This window comes from Amblyraja radiata, chromosome 13 (assembly GCF_010909765.2).
Source record: "Amblyraja radiata isolate CabotCenter1 chromosome 13, sAmbRad1.1.pri, whole genome shotgun sequence".
NCBI lineage: Eukaryota > Metazoa > Chordata > Chondrichthyes > Rajiformes > Rajidae > Amblyraja > Amblyraja radiata.
This window is the reverse complement of record NC_045968.1, coordinates 27,669,615-27,689,083: the sequence shown is the minus strand read 5'-3', so window position 1 is coordinate 27,689,083 and position 19,469 is coordinate 27,669,615. Positions and strand designations below refer to the sequence as shown.

At 44.6% G+C, this 19,469-nt stretch overlaps 1 long non-coding RNA gene across 2 annotated transcripts in view; it reads right to left on the bottom strand.

Annotated features, from left to right (window-relative positions):
• LOC116979759 overlaps positions 1-19,469 on the bottom strand; it is a 63,473-nt gene that overhangs the window by 6,443 nt on the left and 37,561 nt on the right. For both annotated transcript variants that reach the window (XR_004413774.1, XR_004413773.1), the window contains exons 3-4: positions 13,642-13,733; positions 3,099-3,222 (exon numbers count right to left, since the gene is read on the bottom strand). This is a non-coding gene — a long non-coding RNA (uncharacterized LOC116979759). The remainder of the gene's footprint in view (positions 1-3,098; positions 3,223-13,641; positions 13,734-19,469) is intronic.

The following is a 19,469-nucleotide window of genomic DNA, read 5'->3' as shown; positions in this document are numbered from 1 at the left end:
CCAGGGCCAGCCAGAATTCAATGGAGCCTTCAGGGTCACTGCCCCCTCCCTGTGGGCAGAGGGGCTTGTGTGTGTGCACAGCTCTGTAGCAAGGCCTTACAGATGGCCGGTAAAAGCAAGAACTTAACAATGGGCTGTCAAGAGTTCGGCAAGAGAAAGAAACTCCAGCCTCTCCTACCAACTCTTCCATTCTGCCCCACCCCCCACCAGTACCACAAAGCAGCTACCAGCTATTCTCAAAGCAAACAATGCAAGGGGCTCAGACAATGGTGCAGCTTCGAGGACGTACTGCAGTGTGACATGCGAGCAGTAATTTTATACATTGGTGCCAAGAACTCTGCATTTTTATGACCTGTTCTGAGCTTGGGGTTAAGATTTAAAAAAACAGAAGGGTTGTTGTATACCATCTGTAACCCCTCAACACCAAAATGCTTTCCCTCACACACCAGAGGCCCAGGTTCAATCCTGACCTTGGATGTTGCAAGGAATTTGCACGCTCTCCCTGTGACTGTGTGGCTCCAGTTTACTCCCACATCAGTCTTTGTGGGAACATTCTTTTAAGAAGGAGACGAGGAGCAATGTCTTTAGTCAGAGGGTAGTGAATCTGTGGAATTCTTTGCCACAGTAGGCTGTAGAGGCCAAGTCAATTATTATTTTTAAGGCAGAGATAGATAAATTCTTGATCAGTACAGGTGTCAAAGGTTATGCAAGAGAATCGGGTTAGGAGGGAGAGATAGATCAGCCATGATTGAATGACGGAGTAGACTTGATAGGCCGAATACGCCTAGTCTTTATTGCCTTATGACATCTCAAAGATGTGCGGATTGGTACGCAGATTGGCTGCTATAAATTACTGCTGGAGTGTAGGTGAGTGGTAGAATCTGAGGGAGGTTAATGGGCAGAGAGTCTAAGTTACAGAGAAATAACGGGGGAGATGGGAGGAAAAAGAGGACTGATGGGTTTCTTCCATGTGCCAGTACAGACCCAATAACCTAAATGGCCTCTTTGCTGCGTCATTAGAAAATGTGAGAAATGCATGGTATTTCCAAGCCAGTGGTAAAGATATTCTACCTCTGGGCTTCAATAATGCTGACAGTCTTTGGGTGTTGGGCATTAGTGGGCCTGAGGGTGCACATTCAGTGGAAGACTAACACCACCAAACAGAAGAGATGCCATATTATACTTATGTAGAAGAAGCCGTGTGTTCACCCACCTCGTTCAGACAGACTGCCAGGAGCAATGGTCTCACCAAGTGATGACACAAGGGTCTGCAGACGTCAGAATTTTGAGGGGAAAAAAAACAAACAACTCAAGGAACTCATCAGGTCAGACAGCGTCAGTGGAGAGAAATGAACAGACGATGTTTCCAGTTAGGAAATTCATGACGAATTGTTGTTCGACCTTGAACACTTACAGAAGTAGTGTGTTGGGACAAAGAGGTCAACTTATAGCTTAGACTGATCGGACTGCACACTGTGCTAGGGAACTTCGTGGAAAATCAGTCTGTAGATTATCACATCTCATGTCCTCCCAATAGCCATCATCTGGAACCCCAATCGATTCTCGCAAGACCTCATAAAAATAGATGTGGAAACCCCCTCCCTAACTTGGAAATCCCAGCCTTTTCTCACCTGTGTTTTGCCCAGTGACAACCATTGGATTTGAGAAACTAGGAGTAAATATGTGGGAGAAAAGGAAAGTTTCCTGGAGAACAAGATAGGATATAACTTCAACAACAAGATCCTTTAATGTAATGCCAAAATGCGACCAAATATCTCAAGGAATTCAAAATTTGACAATAGAGATAGAACTACAGCTGACCATCAACTTGGTTAAGGAAGGAATGTCTTAAAGAAGCCAAGCTCAGAACATAATTCCTGAGTTTAGTTCTTAGCAGCTGAAGAAAGCATGGCCAACACTGGAACTCAAATCCAGGAATCAAATATTATGAAAAATAACAGAGATAATAAGGCTCAAGGAAATTAGAAAGGTATGGAGGAGACTTAGAAACAAAACTGATAGTTGAAAACTAGAAAACTGGGACCCATCATGTCAGTGAGCACAGGACTGATGGGCAAGATTAGCAGGTCATGATGACCCCAGGTTTAGTATGGAATAACATATTGGGATACATGAGATTCTGACCAACAAACAGATGAGGGTTTTGGGAGCAGAGAGTCAAGTGCTAAGCTCTAGAGGTGGGAAAGACAGAGGCGCTGAAATGTGAATCTTATCTTGGGGTCAAATGTACGCAGGTTGTAAATGATCACTTTTTTTTAATTTGATGCTGTGCATCTGGGAAATAGAACAGAAAACGCTGAATATACTCAGTAGGTCAAACAGGATATGTGGAAAGAGAAATAGTCAACATTTTGGATTAGAGACCCTTTGCCAGAATGGTGCTGATGTCGGGTCACAAACCTTTAACGTAGACCGTTTCTCATTCAACAGAAGCAGTCTGACCCGAGTGTTTTCAGCATTTTCTTCTAAATTGCAAACAGTCAGATTCAGTATTCGATGTTGTCCAGAGAAGGAAGCATTTGTTGGCAAAAATCTTGTTAATTGGAGGACATTTTTGTTCACATAATGTTTCACATAATGAAACAAAGAATGCCTCCATTTTATTGCTCCACTGCAAAAAGAAAGGTCTCAATCCGAAAAGCCGCCTATCCAGCACATTGTGTCCTTCTGGTGATATAATTTTGGATGAGCCCTCTGACAATTTGGAGACAGTGGTGGTGCCAGGAGAGGAGGTGGAAAGATGGATATGGGTATTATCTTAGAGACATCCAGCCAACTGCTGTGATTTTGGATGCCAACCAGTGCATGGAGACAAAACAGGGATGGACAGAGGGCCCTTAAATGTCTAAAGTGTTTAAGAAGGAACTGCAGATGCTGGAAAATCTGAAGAAGGGTTTCGGCCCAAAACGTTGCCTATTTCCTTCACTCCATAGATGCTGCTGCACCCGCTGAGTTTCTCCAGCATTTTTTGTGTGCCCTTAAATGTCGTTGTTATGGGATACCATAGGAAATGTGGGATGGGGAAAATATCCAGCAGGAGATAGTGATGATGAAGGTAGTTACTCATCTATACCTACCTTTGACAGCAAGTTAAATGTTACCTGTGTCATTCACAGCTTTGGTGGTTTAAACAAATCACCATTCAAAGATGTTTCTTTGCACGATATTGGATCTGGTGACCAAGAGCTCCTGTTCCATGCACTGTGAACAAAATATGCAAAATATTAAACATGAATAGAGGGACTGCTACAATTCAATATTTATAGTTAATTTCCCCATGGGTCCAACACTGGTGAAGTCAGTCATCAGGGAACACAAATATCTACAAGGAATGTGTACGCAATTTCCATTAAATAATTCCCAGGCCATGCTCCACTGGGAAAGCAGGCTTTTGTTTACCAAAAGAGGACTCCACTCCACACTACGGCTCACTTCGCATACTGCAAGCTTCTTAATGCATTGTGCACGTCACAAAACAGACAGCGGGAACTCGCAGCCCAATCACTCCAGGAAGGCATTGCCGTGTCAGCGTGAGTCGCAGAGCCACAGAAGGGGTCCTCAAGATCAAGCCATTAAGGCCCTCAGCTCCAACACCCCCCCCCTCCCCACCCCCCCCCCTTATTTTAGCACACTTCAACGGCAAGTGCATGATACGACCACACTGCAGCCCTATTGAACTCTTTACTCTGCAGTGCCCAAATATCAGCCCTCTGTGCCTGTGTGACAAAGGGGTGCAATAACTGCTGAGAACAGAGACAGGAGCAGAAGGCTCAGTCACCGATGAACAAAGTGGGCCTGACTCTCGCAGACAGGTGCGGCACACCAGCAACTATTTAGTGCACTTTCAGATTCAGTCTCAGCAAGATGCACATTAAGTCCAGACAATACACCAGATGTACTCAGCAGTCCCATTAGCACACCTCAAAGCCAGAAGCATCCAACGTACAAAACAGCAAGACACAAGATCTACGTGCTTCAGCCGTCAGCCTCTTGGACTGTGAGCTGTGTACTAATTTACCCAATACTTCTCGAAGGCAGTAGTGGTTTCATTACAATTGGTTCATTACAATTCATTACAGCCTGGAGGTTTGGATGATCTGAGAGCAATCCTGACTTTGAGTACTGAGTGTATGGAGTTTACCAGTTCTCCCTGTGACCATTTGGGTTCCTCCCATATCCAAAGCCATCCAATTGGTGGCTTAATTGTCCACGGAAAGTTGGCCTTTGTGTAGGTGAGGAGGAGAATGTGGGGGTGCGGGGCAGTCCACAAAAATGTGAAGAGGATAGGATCAGTATTAAGGGGTTCACAATGTCCACCACAGACTAAAGATAACCAAGCACCCGAAATATCACGATTTAAATTTCACCGAACTTTAAATGTTTAGTGATCTAAACCATCTGAAAAGACTGGCGCAATAGATTGGGGGAACGAGGAGAATGAAGTGGCCATGGCCCAACCTCACCCTTCCTTCCGCCACAACCAGCTTGATGTAGCACAAATTTCCTTGGCCATGGCGTCTAACCACAAGGAGGTACCAAGGGGGAGCTGTATTGCTCGAGCTTTCTTTAAAAACAAGAGTTTTACAGGATTTACCTTAGAGAGTTTAGACTTCAAAGATACAGTGCAAAATCAGGTTGATCAGCCCGATTCCATGCTGACCCAGAAATCACCCTGCACAGTAACACTATCCAATAACATTAGGGATAATTTGACAACTTACCGAAGCCAATTAACCTACAAACCTGTCGGTCCTTGGAGTGAGGGAGGAAACTGGAGTATCTGGAAAAAACCCACGAGGTCACAGGGAGAATGTACATGCTCAATACAGACAGCACCCGTAATCGGAATCGAACCCAGGCCTCTGCCGCTGGATCTTTGACCTCTTTCTGATTAATCACAAGGAGTTTCTGTAGAAGTATGGTCAGTACGATGAGGCTATCTCACAACAAACACTATCAAGACAGACTAACTAATGTGGTGAGCCATTCAACCAAAACTGAGTGTTAATATTCATTGCAAGTTAATTTTAATCATTGCAAAATTCTAATCCACTAGTCATAAACGGGGAGCAAGACTGCGAGGACCCGAGGCTGATGGACGGAATGTAACAGCAGGCTTCAGGGCCCGTGATGAACACCACAGTCATTACCCTGGCAACACAATGGCCACTGTTTGTGGCCAGGAATTGCAAAGCGAACCCAAATCTCCTCACCAGGCACCTGACATACAAGCTCCTGTATCGACACGTAACTGAAAGGAAATGAATCCTCCCCAAAAATAAACATTACCACACTCTATCTCAGGAATGAACTGCAATTAATTCTATAGCCTTACTGTAAACCTAGGAAGTCATAGTTGTGTGCAGAGGAAGAAAATCAAAATCACGTTTGACAAATCTAATAGCTATTTAAGGAGATAACGAACAGCGTAAAGTGGGTGGAGCTAAGGAGAGATTGGAAATGAATCGGATTTATCTCAATTTTGAAATAGCATTTCAGAAATACCACAAAATAAAGGGTTCCAGTTCTTATTTTAAATAGATTGTGGCAATATTAGCAATTATCTGTGGTTAAAAGGGACCAAATGTGAAACAGTAAATATTATGTTCAGGGAGTAACACGTTACGTATGTTAAAAAAAAATAATCAGATTGCGACACCTCAACCGTTTCCAATTTCTATGAAGCAACTATGAATGATGACAAAGGAGACGGCAGATGCTAGAATCTTGAGCAAAAAACAAAACCAGTCGATAGACAATAGGTGCAGGAGTAGGCCATTCAATGTGATCATGCCAGCACCGCCATTCAATGTGATCATGGCTGGTCATCCACAATCAGTACCCCGTTCCTGCCTTCGCCCCACATCCCCTGACTTCGCTATCTTCAATAGCCCTATCTAGCTCTTTCTTGAAAGTATCCAGAGAACCGGCCTCCACCGCCCTTCGAGGCAGAGAATTCCAGACTCACAACTCTGTGTGAAAGTGTTTCCTCATCTCCTTTCTAAATGGCTTACCCCTTATTCTTAAACAAGGGTGTCAGGGTAATGACTGTGGTGTTCATCACAGACCCTTATTCTTAAACAGTCAGGCAGGATCTGTGGAGGGAAATGGTCAGAAGATGTTTCGGGTCAGGATCTTTCTTCCAGTACTTTGTTTTTCGCTCAAGCAACTTGGAATCATCAGTGAACTTGGGGATGTGGGATTCACAGAAAAACGCAGGGTGCCACATCAGTTAAGCGAGTAGGAAAGACGGCCAATGCAATATGGATGCGGGAAAACACGGAGTAAAATCTAATGAAAGATTCATAAAAAGTGAGAAACTAGGTAACTTCAAGGTGCACCTTTATGTCTGAACAAGGTTCGACCCGAAACGTCACCCATTCCTTCTCTCCAGAGATGCTGCCTGTCCCGCTGTTACTCCAGCATTTTCAACATAAAGGTACACTGTGGTATGTGTTTCCAGGGGAAGGCCAAATATTGATTTTGAGATATAGCAGGAAATAGTGATGGGAAATGGTATAACTGGGTATAAAAGATTTGTCACACTTCAAATGTACAAGGATTTGGTGTAGACATTTGTTTTCCAAATGAAGGCTTTATTGCCCTGGAGACAGTGAATGCAGAATTACTTTGGGTTCCTGAGGTGAGGGAATTTTCCCATTTGTGGCCAAGTAGAATGGAAAATGGTCTTGAGTATGGAAAAATGAGGGGGTCACGTCAATGCTGTGCAGGGTTCCAAATTGGAGGAAGAGGGTGTAGGCCAAGAGATAATTTCTTCATAATGGACCGTCCAAAAATAGAATTATGGATTTATGTAGAAGAAAAATGGGGCATTGATGCCAGATTCTACACCCTGCACCAAAGGCCCATCTGAGGACATCAAAAGAAGTATTCACTGGCCAATTTGGACCAAGATGGAGAAAAATGGCTTCAAACTTTGCAATTTTCTCCTTCAGAAGACAATGGACATCCACTTTTTCCAAGATCAAGATTCGTGGACTTTTGCACACTACCCCAGGGACGTGGATCAGCTCAGCAAGCGAAGGCAAGGGACAGCCTGGCCTCACTGACTACTGGACCAAGCTCGTGGAGCTTTGAAGCTTGTTCCTCTTACCAAAGTTCTCACAGGTGATTGTGTGATTTTACTGCGCACAGACTAACTGCCATGCCTGCTGACAGTAATTATGATGACGAGAAATACATTTTAATAATTTGATGGGTGAAACTTTGAAGTGCCCACATCACTTCGACGACACTTCACAGAAAAATAAACTTTCTCCAGGATCACAGATATTGCACACTCCAAAATCGGATGAGCATCAACCCTCCCCATTCTGACAGAATTCCCATTCGGCCAAATTAATAGGCGAAGTGCAAGAGAGGAGAACTGGAGCCCTTAAATCCAGGGCACCAGAACTCTCGGCATTTTACTAGCTCTTCAACTTCTGTACACACCATTCTAACAAGTGAAACTTGACGTCCCCATCGGAATAATGATACTACAAAGGATCTTCTGAACTTGATTCCATCTCGTACAGCCGCCTTCTCAATACATTTTCTTCACCTTTATCATTGCACATTGCTCCTGCAACGTGTCCGAAGGAAGGTTCCTGGGTCCCAGAAGGGATAAACTGCACACAGCGAGGGAGCTGTCCCAGATATCTTGTTGGGCCTCCAAAATGTTACTGGTCGGACACAAGAGCCAAAAGGTTTATGTGCCAAGATTTTAGAAAAGGGGATAAGCAGAGTGATTGCTTATCCCCAATGAAGAAAGTTAACAAATGCACACACGTCACAGAACTTCTCTTGAGCTGGGCAAACAGGTGGGGGCTGGAGGGGGGTGTGGGTAGAGATGGTTTGAGGCAAGGAAAGCAGGAGAAAAAGGCACTATCTGCAAAACAGCCCTGAGCATGGCCCTGAACAGAAAGAACCAAGTGTACCATGCTAGAAACGCAGATAGAGGAGATAAACAGATGCTGACCACAAGGTCAGTCAGTCTCCGATTAAACCAGCTCAATAGCTCTCAGCAGCCGTACCCCTCCTTACTGGTATATACTGGAAACCACAGTGCTGCGTTTAGATACCATTAAATCGCTCTCATCTCTACCCTGTTCCGCAGAGATGAGAGCAAGATGGGAAGAGCGGCAAAGGGAATGGAAGGGAACAGCTAAATAAACGACCAATGTCCCATTCCAGGCTGCAGGAGTATGTGCGGAGGGATGTACTGAAACTCTGCTGCAAAGATAGAGTGGGGAACGACCACAGTCTATGGTCCCAACATCACTGGACACCGAGGGGCTGGACCCTGTGTAACTGCCTCTCAAATACTTCACTGGTTAAACATGAATGGCACTGACGATTTGTTGGTGTAATAACACACTTAAGGTAAAGAAAGACAAGACGCAATTATTTTGCGCTTCTATACATTTTGCTGAATAAAAGTTATTTATCAAATTTAAAAAAAAATCAAGAACGTTCATCATTGTAGTTCATCGCTACTGCAAGCAGCAAGTGACCCGGCATATGGAGCAGAGGGTAATATTTCCACACACTTCAGGAGGAATCCTATGTGTCCACGTCACCATCCCAAGGGAAGGATGGCAATGCTATGGATAGTTAATTGTAGCTGGAAACATCAGACTTCGGTCAGAAGGTCTTGAGCTCAACTGTCACACTCCAGAGGCCAGAGCACAAAATCCCAGGCAAGCATTTTAAGGGATCACTACAATGTCAGAGGTTCTGCTTTTCAGAGATAATAAAACCAGTCTCCTTCACTGGGTTCAGCAGTGTTTCCTTGCTTTGATTCTATCAATGGAGTAAATCATAAAGGGTGATGGATGCTGATGTGCAGAGCAGGGTGCTTCTCCACAGTATCCCGAGCAATTTTCATCAAATCCTTTCTTGTGTCATTCGCACTTTGAAGTTGTTCCGCCGCCCAGTATCTGAACCTTTTATTCATGGTCATGCAATTGGGGGTGGGGTAGTGTTTATGAGAAATGCCTCTACATCTTGTCTGACGAGCACTGTAACACATACCTGGCTTGCTACGCGAAACAATGTATTCAAACCCATATTGTCACCAGAGCAAAGTAAAAAACTATAGGAATCCCTAGATCGCCCTGACCAGACAGGATCATGAAGTGATTCACACTATGACTGGTATGGGATAGCCGGCTTCCAGGAGCAGATAATAAGCGCGACTTGGGTTACCCCAGCAACAGTTACAGAGGTCGCCAGAATTCTCCTCACCGGACAACCTTCAACTGCTGGCGCCATGGCACCAGAAGGCTGGAAGACAGATTGTCAGGGGATGTGGAAGGTTCACAAAGCTCAATTCCACTCAGTCAACCCCATCGGTTCCCTTTTGTCATCTTCCTCCACTTTAAAACATCTTTATTTTTGGTACTCACATCAAGTGCATGCAGCACCACATAGCTAAGCTTGTCAACTTGACAATAGATGACGTTTCATCTATAGCAATCTTACCTCCTCTAACATTAGTGTAATGAGCTTCCCCACCAACTCCCTCACCCACCCCAACCAAGCACTGCAGGTCGTAACAAGTTCCAGACAACCACATTTGCAACAATCACACCCGGAAACTTCTCTGCGTTGTCTTTTTTCACTGCATGTAAAATGCCTAACTACTAATTCGCAGGTGCCAATTAGTCTTTATGCTGTTAAACACTCCCACGGGGCACCGTGTGCAACTGGTTGCTGCCTCAGCTTCAGCAGCCTGGGTTCAATCCTGACCTCCATTGCTACCTCTGTGGAGTTTGCATGTTCTTACTGCGACCATGCAGGCTTTCTCCAGTGCTCCTGTTTCCTCCTATGTCCCAAACGTGTGCAGTCGTAAGTTAAATGACCGCTACAATTTGCCTAGAGTGTGTGGGTGAATGATTGAGACTGCGAGGAGTCGATGGGAAAGGGGAGATAATAAAATGGGATTCATGCAGAATTAGTGTAAATGGGTGCTTAATATACAGAAGATAGACACAAAATGCTGGAGTAACTCAGGACAGGCAGCATCTCTGAATAGAAGGAATGGGTGACGTTTCAGGTCGAGACCTTTCTTCCTACACACTTAATATGCAGCATGGACTTGGTGGACTGAAAGACCTGTGACTGTGTTGTTTGACTCAAGGCTACATTGTGGAACATCACCGACTAGTACCATAATTCCCCATCTTGGACAAATGTAACAAAACCCATAACAACGCACCAGGTTATGTACCCACAACTCCACCCCGTCATCTATATTCAAGTGCCAATAAATAGTCAACTTTGGAAGTGGCGGCGCTGTTGAACGGCTGCGGCTCACCTGCAGTCCGTCTGTTTTTACTTTTTGTTGTTGTTTTTTTTGTCTTGTTTAGTTACATTTTTAGTTATTAGGCTGTGTTATGTGTGGGATGGGGGGGGGGGGGGGGGCTGAAACAGAGCTTTCTGTCTCTCCCTTCGGGGGAATGCGACTTTTTCTTGTCGTATCCCCCTTCTCTGCCTCCGTCTGCGCTGAGGCCTAATGGTGGAGCTGGCGGCCTCCAACCTGCGACCGACATCGAGTCTCCGGAGGCAGAGCCAGCCAGGACTCACCAACGCGAGGCTGGCCGTCTTCGAGCTGTGGTGGTGTTCAGGCGCTCCAGTGGCAGCGGCACGACGCGGCGCTCCGGTGAGGGCGGCCCGGCGCAGGGTTGGGACGGTGCTGGCTGAGACACTCCGGTGGCAGCGGCACGACTCGGGGCTGGGACGGTGCTGGCTGAGACACTCCGGTGGCAGCGGCGCAACTCGGCGCTCCGGTGAGGGCGGCCATGTGCGGGGCTGGGACGGTGCTGGCTGAGACGCTCCGGTGGCAGCGGCACGACTCGGCGCTGGGACGGCGCTCCCATGAGGGGGGCCCGGCGCGGGGCTGAGACAGTGCTCTGGTGGCTGAGGCGACGTTCTGGCGGCAGCGACCTGAATCCGGGGCTCGGCCGTGGGCCAGTGGACTACATCGTCGGGAGCTCGCTGGGCACAGGCTAGTGCCTGTATTCCGGAGCTCCCGCGGCTACAGCTGCGTCCGCTTGACTGGAGGGCGGCAGCTTCGACCACCCCGGGCTGCGAAGCTTGAACCAGCCCGTTCGCGGAGCTCGGTGAGCCGTGGGACTGTCAACCATCGCCCGGTGTGGTATCGCCTCAGCGCAGAGGGAGAAGAGGAGGGAAGAGACAGTAACCCTACGATTTTTGCCTCCATCACAGTGAGGAGGTGCCTGGTGAACTCACTGTGGTGGATGTTAATTTGTGTTTATTGTGTGTTTTGTTGTTTATTATTACATGTATGGCTGCAGGCAACGACATTTCGTTCAGACCGAAAGGTCTGAATGACAAATAAAGGATCTAAATCTAAGTCACACTAGTAACAGGTCACACATCAGGTTCTTCCCTCTTCCTTGCAGGCAGTGAGCACACCTGTAAACAGCTCAACTCATTGGCTGCTGGCACTCTGCCAACAGGCAGCCTTGAATTGCTCTATAACAGAAATATTTATACAACAAACACCACTCAGACCTGTCTTGTGTAACTCAGCACTCCTTATAAGTGTCCTTAAGCTCTAAAGCTGCCAACTGGGAGCTGGACAATAACACGGATTGCAGATTTTGCTGCTGGAAGCAAGTGGAGTGGATTTACTCGACTTTAAAACATGCTGTTAATGAAAACAATAATGGGATTGAAGGCCAAGTAATTAAGCAGCAGTTAGTCCCAGTGATCCAGATTCAACCCCAACCTCAGATGTTGCATGTGGAATTTTCACATTCTCTCCATCATCAGCCGGTGCTTTGGATTCTTTCCACATCCATCCCTCCCCACCATCGAAAGCACCTATGTGAGACGCTGCCTCAGAAAGGCAGCATCTACCATCTATTCCTCCTATCCAGGCGGTCTCCTCTTCTTGCTGCTACCATTGAGCAGGAGTAATAGAAGCCTAAAATCAGACATCGTCAGGTTCAAGAATAGCTACTTTGTGACAACTTGCAGGTTCTTGAACCAGCTCACACCACCCGAATCCTATCTCCACGCAGAACTCTACAAACCACCTCCTGCACCACCATGGACTTGTTTCTTCTAATTATGTTTTGCACTATCCTGGTTTTTTTGTGCTATTTTTTTATATCCTTTTACTATCTTGCAGTTTCTAGGTGTAATTTACGTATGATTTATGTTTTTGTAGACGTGTCACAGTCTGTGTGTCTGTGACACGGCTGCACGCGAGATTTTTATTGTACCTATACCTCATCACATGTGTGCATGCATCAGAAAAGTCAAGTTAACATATGGGTTGGTAGGTTTATTGATGCTGCAAATTGCCCCAGTGGCATTGAGTCAGAGAAAAGTTAATGCTTACATGGGAGCGAACAGATTAGGACACAGTGCAGATGGGAATGCGCTGGCTGCAAGCATGTACGCAATGGGCTGAATGGTCTCCCTCTAGCGTACGAGATATATGAAATAAAGGAAGAGAGTGGGGTGCTCAAATTACAGAAAAATACAAATTACAAAAAGAGGAGCCAAGATTTATAGAGAAATAGCAAAGGTCCCAAAGTAAACCCAAGCATATTCCAGATTTCTACAGGCAGCTACTCCAGGGATGAACACGAGCAATAAACAAATGAGACACAATGCAACCTCAAGCTAAACACGTGGCAAAAGCAACCTCAATCAGAACCCCTTTGGTCATCTTACAAACAATGAGGACAATATAATTAGACACAAATTCGAAGAAAAGATCAAACTCAGCTCCCAGTGAGAATGGCTTGTACTCCAGTCACAACTAGGGTTGCACATCTAAATGGGCAAACTGGTGCATTGCCCAAACTTAGTGTCCTTACAGAACATGCAGCAGTGCATAGCGAGGCTTCATTGGTAGGAGTGCAGAATAAAACCAAAATTCATTTTCCTATTAATACAAAATCATCAACACTGAATACCTCTCAGTGTCCTGACCGAGATTTATAATAAGGCCAAAAGGACTAAGATTATTTCTTTTCAAATCCCCCAAGCACTCTAAATTTACCAAAAGCCAAATGCACAAATGAGAAATTTGGGACAGCTTCCTCCATCAGCTACAGCGACATTCATAACTGATTTCTGGAAAGTCTTTGGGACTCAAAACAGCAACTGAAAGGAATGGTTTAGGTTGCTTGTAAAATCTCCAAAAAGCACTCCTTGTTAACACCTTTCATGAGTAGGAAGAAAGTGCAGATGGTGGTTTAAACTGAAGATAAGACACAAAAGACTGGAGTAACTCAGCGGGACAGGCAGCATCTCTGGCGAGAAGGAATGGGTGACGTTTTGGGTCGAGACACTTCTCCAGACTGCCTGTCCCGCTGAGTTACACCAGCTTTTTGAGTCTATCTTCGGTGAACACTTTTCATGATCCTTGCTTCCTCCGCTCCCCACAACTACAACCAAACATCCATCTTGTTCTTCAATGGGATGCTGAGGGCATATGGAGACCATCAGTGCAGTGGGAATATTGGTTTGAACGAAATACAGCGTCTGAGGTGCAAGAGGACGTTGCCAAACTTCAGAGCAGGAGCGGGTCCACGGTGTTGCCCACCAGGGAGACAAAAGCAAAATGACACTCACCACCTCCAATCTACTTCAGACATGTCATTCACTGGACTTCTCCTCCTTGGCGATGTTCGGCTTGCGAAGAGATCACAAATTCTTGGAGGCATCTGAAATGAGAAAACCAGTGTAATGCTCCGACAACATTCACTTGTAACTTTTCATTCCGGTGTCGTCACTTTCAATAGCGGGAGCAGCAAATAGGCCTCAACAATGAGAATCGGTAAGAAATTGTAGGCCATGTCTCAGGGAGTTAAACACTGAATCTGCGCCATATTTGTCCTAGTGCTAAAGGACTGTTGTGAAGATAATCAGGGTTGCGCCTGCTCTCTCACCAGGTCACAGATCCAGCCATTGTCCATTTCTCAATCAGCAAGACAACACACTTCTGTCCGAGAAACAAGTCGGTTGCCGCATTACAATCAGCGACCACAATTCAAAATAAAGCTGTTTACTTAAAAGCTTTTTGGGGCATCCCAGTTCTGCAAAAGGCACAGATATTAAAACGTATATGCCTTTCATGCAAGGTGGTGTCTGGCAGAACCAAATATCCCTGCAAATTAGCCAGGACTAGATGAGGATCAGTCACCTCGGTCCTGCCCACTGAACAACCAGCGACAATGTTTAGTTTAGTTTAGAGATACTGTGTGGAAACAGGCCCTTCGGCCCACCGATTCCACGCCGATCAGCGATCACCCCATACACTAACACTATTCAACACGTTAGGGACAATTTATAATTTTAACTGAAGCCATTTAACCTACAAACCTGTATGTCTTTGGATCGCGGGAGGAAACCCGAGCACTAGGGGAAAACTCACATGGTCATAGAGAGAACAATACAAACTCCCTGCAGACAGCACCCGTAGTCAGGATAGAACCCGGGTCTCAGGCGCTGCAAGGCAGCAACTCTACTACTGTGCCACTGCGCTGCCCTGCTTGTGTGTGGTTCACAGGCCTGTGGGCCAGAGCATCAACAGACACATCCCCATGGAATCAAAGCCCTGGAGTCAACATCTGTGAGAAAGAACAGAAACACCAGTAGTCCAGAAGCAACAGCTGCAACTCTCGATCACACATAAATCCATCATTTCTGCCCAGGCACTGAGTTTCAAATGGATCAAACAAGGAGTGGAGATGTCCAGATTTAAACACTAGTTGACATGAAAGACTTCAGCTATTAGTATTGACAAAATATCATCTGACAATTCGAGTCTAATAGGATAACTATAGTAAGTGGCTAAAGGTTTGCATTCTAACCTTTGTACTCATTTGCCATACTTAGAGCATTTGTTCTGCTGCGAGGTAGAGAGGAAGTGAAGTCAATGCAGCGGCCAGCCAAGGCACAGATAACCGTGAACAAGACCTACATTCTACTGTACGAGTCACAGCTCAACCAGAATACTTGATGTTCTGAGCATTCTTTGCCCAAGTTAGTGCACAATCAGGCAACCAATGACAAGCTGGTCTGGAACACTTACTTTACATATATTCAAATTTATTCCTTAACATTTAATATTTTGGTTTAGAGAAATTTAGTTCAAAGGGTTACTGAGAAGCAATACAAGGGGGCTGGATTAAAGTCAATGAGGATACAGATCAAATAGAGGGTACATGGAAGTGACAACACTGACAACAAGGGGAATTGGATTATCTTATAAGGACCAACACGTGAAAATGGCCAGTAACATCAGAAATTCAACTGCCGATTCATAAGAGATAGATGTCAGAACTATTGGGTATCTCCAACTCTTAGTCTGAAGAAGGGTTTCGGCCCGAAACGTTGCCTATTTCCTTTGCTCCATAGATGCTGCTGCACCCGCTGAGTTTCTCCAGCTTTTTTGTGTACCTTCGATTTTCCAGCATCTGCAGTTCCTTCTTAAACTCCAACTCTTAGTGCTTGGATATAGTGATACTTGTACTGAACTGTATACAAAATGAATTTCATTGTACCTCAGTACATGTGTCAATAAAGTCCGTTCGAACCACTGTGGAGGCTGGAAAATAACTGAGAAATGAGGCAGTCCCCTTCTCCTGTCATACTGCCCTGAAGCAGCTGCAGCTACACAAACGTTACTGACATCTATTTCTTATCTGGATCTACCAGTGTTAATCCTTCTTCTAAGATTTTTGCATAGGCAGAAAGCAATGCTTCACATTTAAACACTATGCAAAGTCTACTTTGTGGACAGCCACTGGAGAAACATCCAAATGGCTATCGACGTCCATAAGGAGGACAGTTCCTTCAGGGACAGTGCGAGTTTGAGCAAGTAAAGATACAGATACTTATTCCAAATGTTCCAGATCCCATTTGTGGGATGGGTATGATTCAAGGACCACAGAGATACTGCTACTTCTGCAAGTGGTCCTGTTTACTTTCACTCAAGGGGACAGGAGAGGAAAATACCTTATATGTTGCAGAATACAGCCAACATTCTAGACAGTCAAGTAATGGATCAAAAGGAGAACACAAACCAAGATTTCTTTAGTGCTACAACAACAAACCTCAGAAACCAGCATAGATAGCAACAGTCCAAATCTATACATGACAGAGTAGTCAAAAAATAGTAACAGAATGAAAATCCAATTCTAACTGCTACATTAACTTATTTGATCTCACCCTTTTCACCATTTCCATGCTACTGAAAACAAACTTCCTTTCTCTCTAATGATGGAGAATCCAGAACTGTTTATTTCCACCTGCAGCAGTTGCTACTTGGGTGTTTCCAACGTGTTGTGCATTTATTGAAGATAAATACCATTGGTCAAGATGTCTGGAGTGGGAACCAATTCATGATGCCCACATTTAACCGTACGATTACCATCCAAGCCATGGAGTTTAATGCCAAAAGCATAATTCCTTGACGAGGAACAGGGATTAGCGTCAATGATGCCATGGAAAATCCAGACTTTTACACAAAGGAATTGACAGAGAACGATGCTTGGAATAACCTGTGCTAGATTTTACAGAAGGCCAGTTTATGGCACAAACTCAACACAGGAGATAGGATGAAGGGCAGATGGAACCTGGTGGTGGAGGGGGAAGAAAACTAGAGGACAGGTGCACGTGTGGGGGAAAACGGCAGGACTTTGAATTGCCCAAAATTTGAAATTTCAATGTAGCATGGGTTTTATGCTATTCACATGGAATACAAGGATGACCCATTCCTTCTCTCCAGTGATGCTGCCTGTCCCGCTGAGTTACCCCTGCAATTTGTGTCTATCTTTGGTTTAAACTAGCATCTGCAGTTCCTTCCTACACATGTCATTCCTCAGTTATTGGCCTCCCTACTTCAATAGAAGGAGGAGGACAGACATGTTGGTGTGGGAGCGGAAAGGTACATTAAATGTCCTGCAATGAGAAGCTGGGGATGCCTTTGTGGGTGTGCACAGGTCGCTTTGTCCACAAATAGTTTTTCCAATATAAAGGAGACTACATTGTAAGCATCTAATAGTGTAGTAGTAATTTCTCAGGCTTAAATCAGATCTTCCTTTCCTGCATCAGCAGTAACTGCAATTCAAAACAGCACCATGGATATTCCTGTATCTCCACGATATCTCAAAGACAGCACGACCATTTATTTTACTGAAATCCATATCACATTTGAAAAAATACGACCTTTGACCCTAGCTGGACAATAAGAGCGCCAACATTAATAGCTGTGATCTAGGAAGGAATTACAATAGAATACGCTCCCATTCATAGTTCCTGGAAGGAGACACTTTATGATAGACCAACTCTAAAAGCTGAACGATTTAACTACACTCTGTGATTAAACTGTTAGCGAGTCTAGCATGCATACCAGATAGAGATAAGAGCACAAAAATTAAAGCAACACAAAGACAAGAGGTGCATAACACTACTCTAACTATGATGTTAACTTCCTTGGCTTCACCCCATGTTCTATCCAGTCCTTCCCCACATTATCAGCTACTGAAAACTAACTAGAGGTTGAAGGATGAGGATTAGTTTGTCAGTTTGCAAGTGGTGGAATAGTCACACCTCATGTTCATTGTGCTAACTGCTGGGGATTCAATCTCACCATGATATGATTACCTAGTCCAAATCCAGCCTTTATTAGCCTCCATATTTTCTCATTGTCTTAGCCTTCGTCCTAACTGGGATTTATTCTTGATTTATTTCAAGCCTTCAAGCCGTGTTTCGTGAAGAACAAAGGCATTAGCATTGTTTATTTTACTTTCCAAAGAAGGTTTTTAATTATAATGTAGGGCTACACCTGGTTGTATTCCCTGTTTTTAAAGAAATTTTAGTTGGCTCCTGTCACAGAGAAGGTAAAGTTTAATATACTGTGGCCCTTGCATAAAGTTGTATTAGGATTACAGATGGGGGAGGCATTTGGTTTAGGATCGCCAAATGCCAAGCTTAAATGATGCGAGTAATAAGCAGGAACCTCCAGTTGTCAAAATATTAAATTTACATTTCATACTCCGATACAAATTGATCAGATTAGGATAGACACTGATAGCAGGAGTAACTCAGCGGGACATGCAGCATCTCTGGACGATCTCTGGATTGGGTGACGTTTCGGGTCGAGACCCTTCGCATTTGGATCCAGACAACTGACACTATATAACCATATAACAATTACAGCACGGAAACAGGCCATCTCGACCCTTCTAGTCCGTGCCGAACACATAATCTCCCCTAGTCCCATATACCTGCGCTCAACCATAACCCTCCATTCCTTTCCCATCCATATAACTATCCAATTTATTTTTAAATGATAAAAACGAACCTGCCTCCACCACCTTCACTGGAAGCTCATTCCAAACAGCTACCACTCTCTGAGTAAAGAAGTTCCCCCTCATGTTACCCCTAAACTTCAGTCCCTTAATTCTCAAGTCATGTCCCCTTGTTTGAATCTTCCCTACTCTCAGTGGGAAAAGCTTTTCCACGTCAACTCTGTCTATCCCTCTCATCATTTTAAAAACCTCTATCAAGTCCCCCCTTAACCTTCTGCGCTCCAAAGAATAAAGCCCTAACTTGTTCAACCTTTCTCTGTAACTTAGTTGCTGAAACCCAGGCAACATTCTAGTAAATCTCCTCTGTACTCTCTCTATTTTGTTGACCCTACCCACCAAACTTTGATCTTTCCTTCCTCCAACTCATTTTTTTTTTAATGTTGATGTCTGCAAATATACAAACACTTTTAGGTTTAGGTTTATTATTGTTACGTGTATCGAAGTAGAGTGCAACGATTTGTTTTGCATGTTATCCAATCAAATCAGAAAATACCATATCAATATGGTAATACCATACATGCAATCAAGTCAAGCTCAAGTGCAATAGGTACAATAAAGGGGGAAATGAGAGTACAGAGTATTGTGTGCTTGGGCCTCCCAATCTTTCTCAAACTAAAATCAGAGCAAGTAATCCGCTGCGCATCAACACTCTCCTCCCTATTATCTACAAAGACAGAGATGCATTTTGGCCCAATTTCTGCTGCTAATCTATTACAAAGGAAAATGGAGGTGAAAGGGACAGTAGATACTGGAATCTGGAGCATTAAAAAAAAAACATTGAAGGAACTCCAGGTCAGGCAGCATCTGTTGAGGAAGGGTCACAACCCGAAATGTTATCAATCTATTTGCCCCCATACATGCTGCCTTGCCCACCAAGTTCCTCCATAGTTTGTTTTTTTTGCACCTTTAAACAGAAAAGAACAGTTAGAAGGGTTGGGAGAAGGATAGGTGGGTGGCAATGTTGATATGTTTAATGGGTACAAAACATCCTATCAAGGAGGTGGGGGGGGGGGGGGGGAAAGAATATCACTGTCCTACGCCAAGTTCTCTCAGCAAAGGACTGTTGAATGCCACTAGAAAATG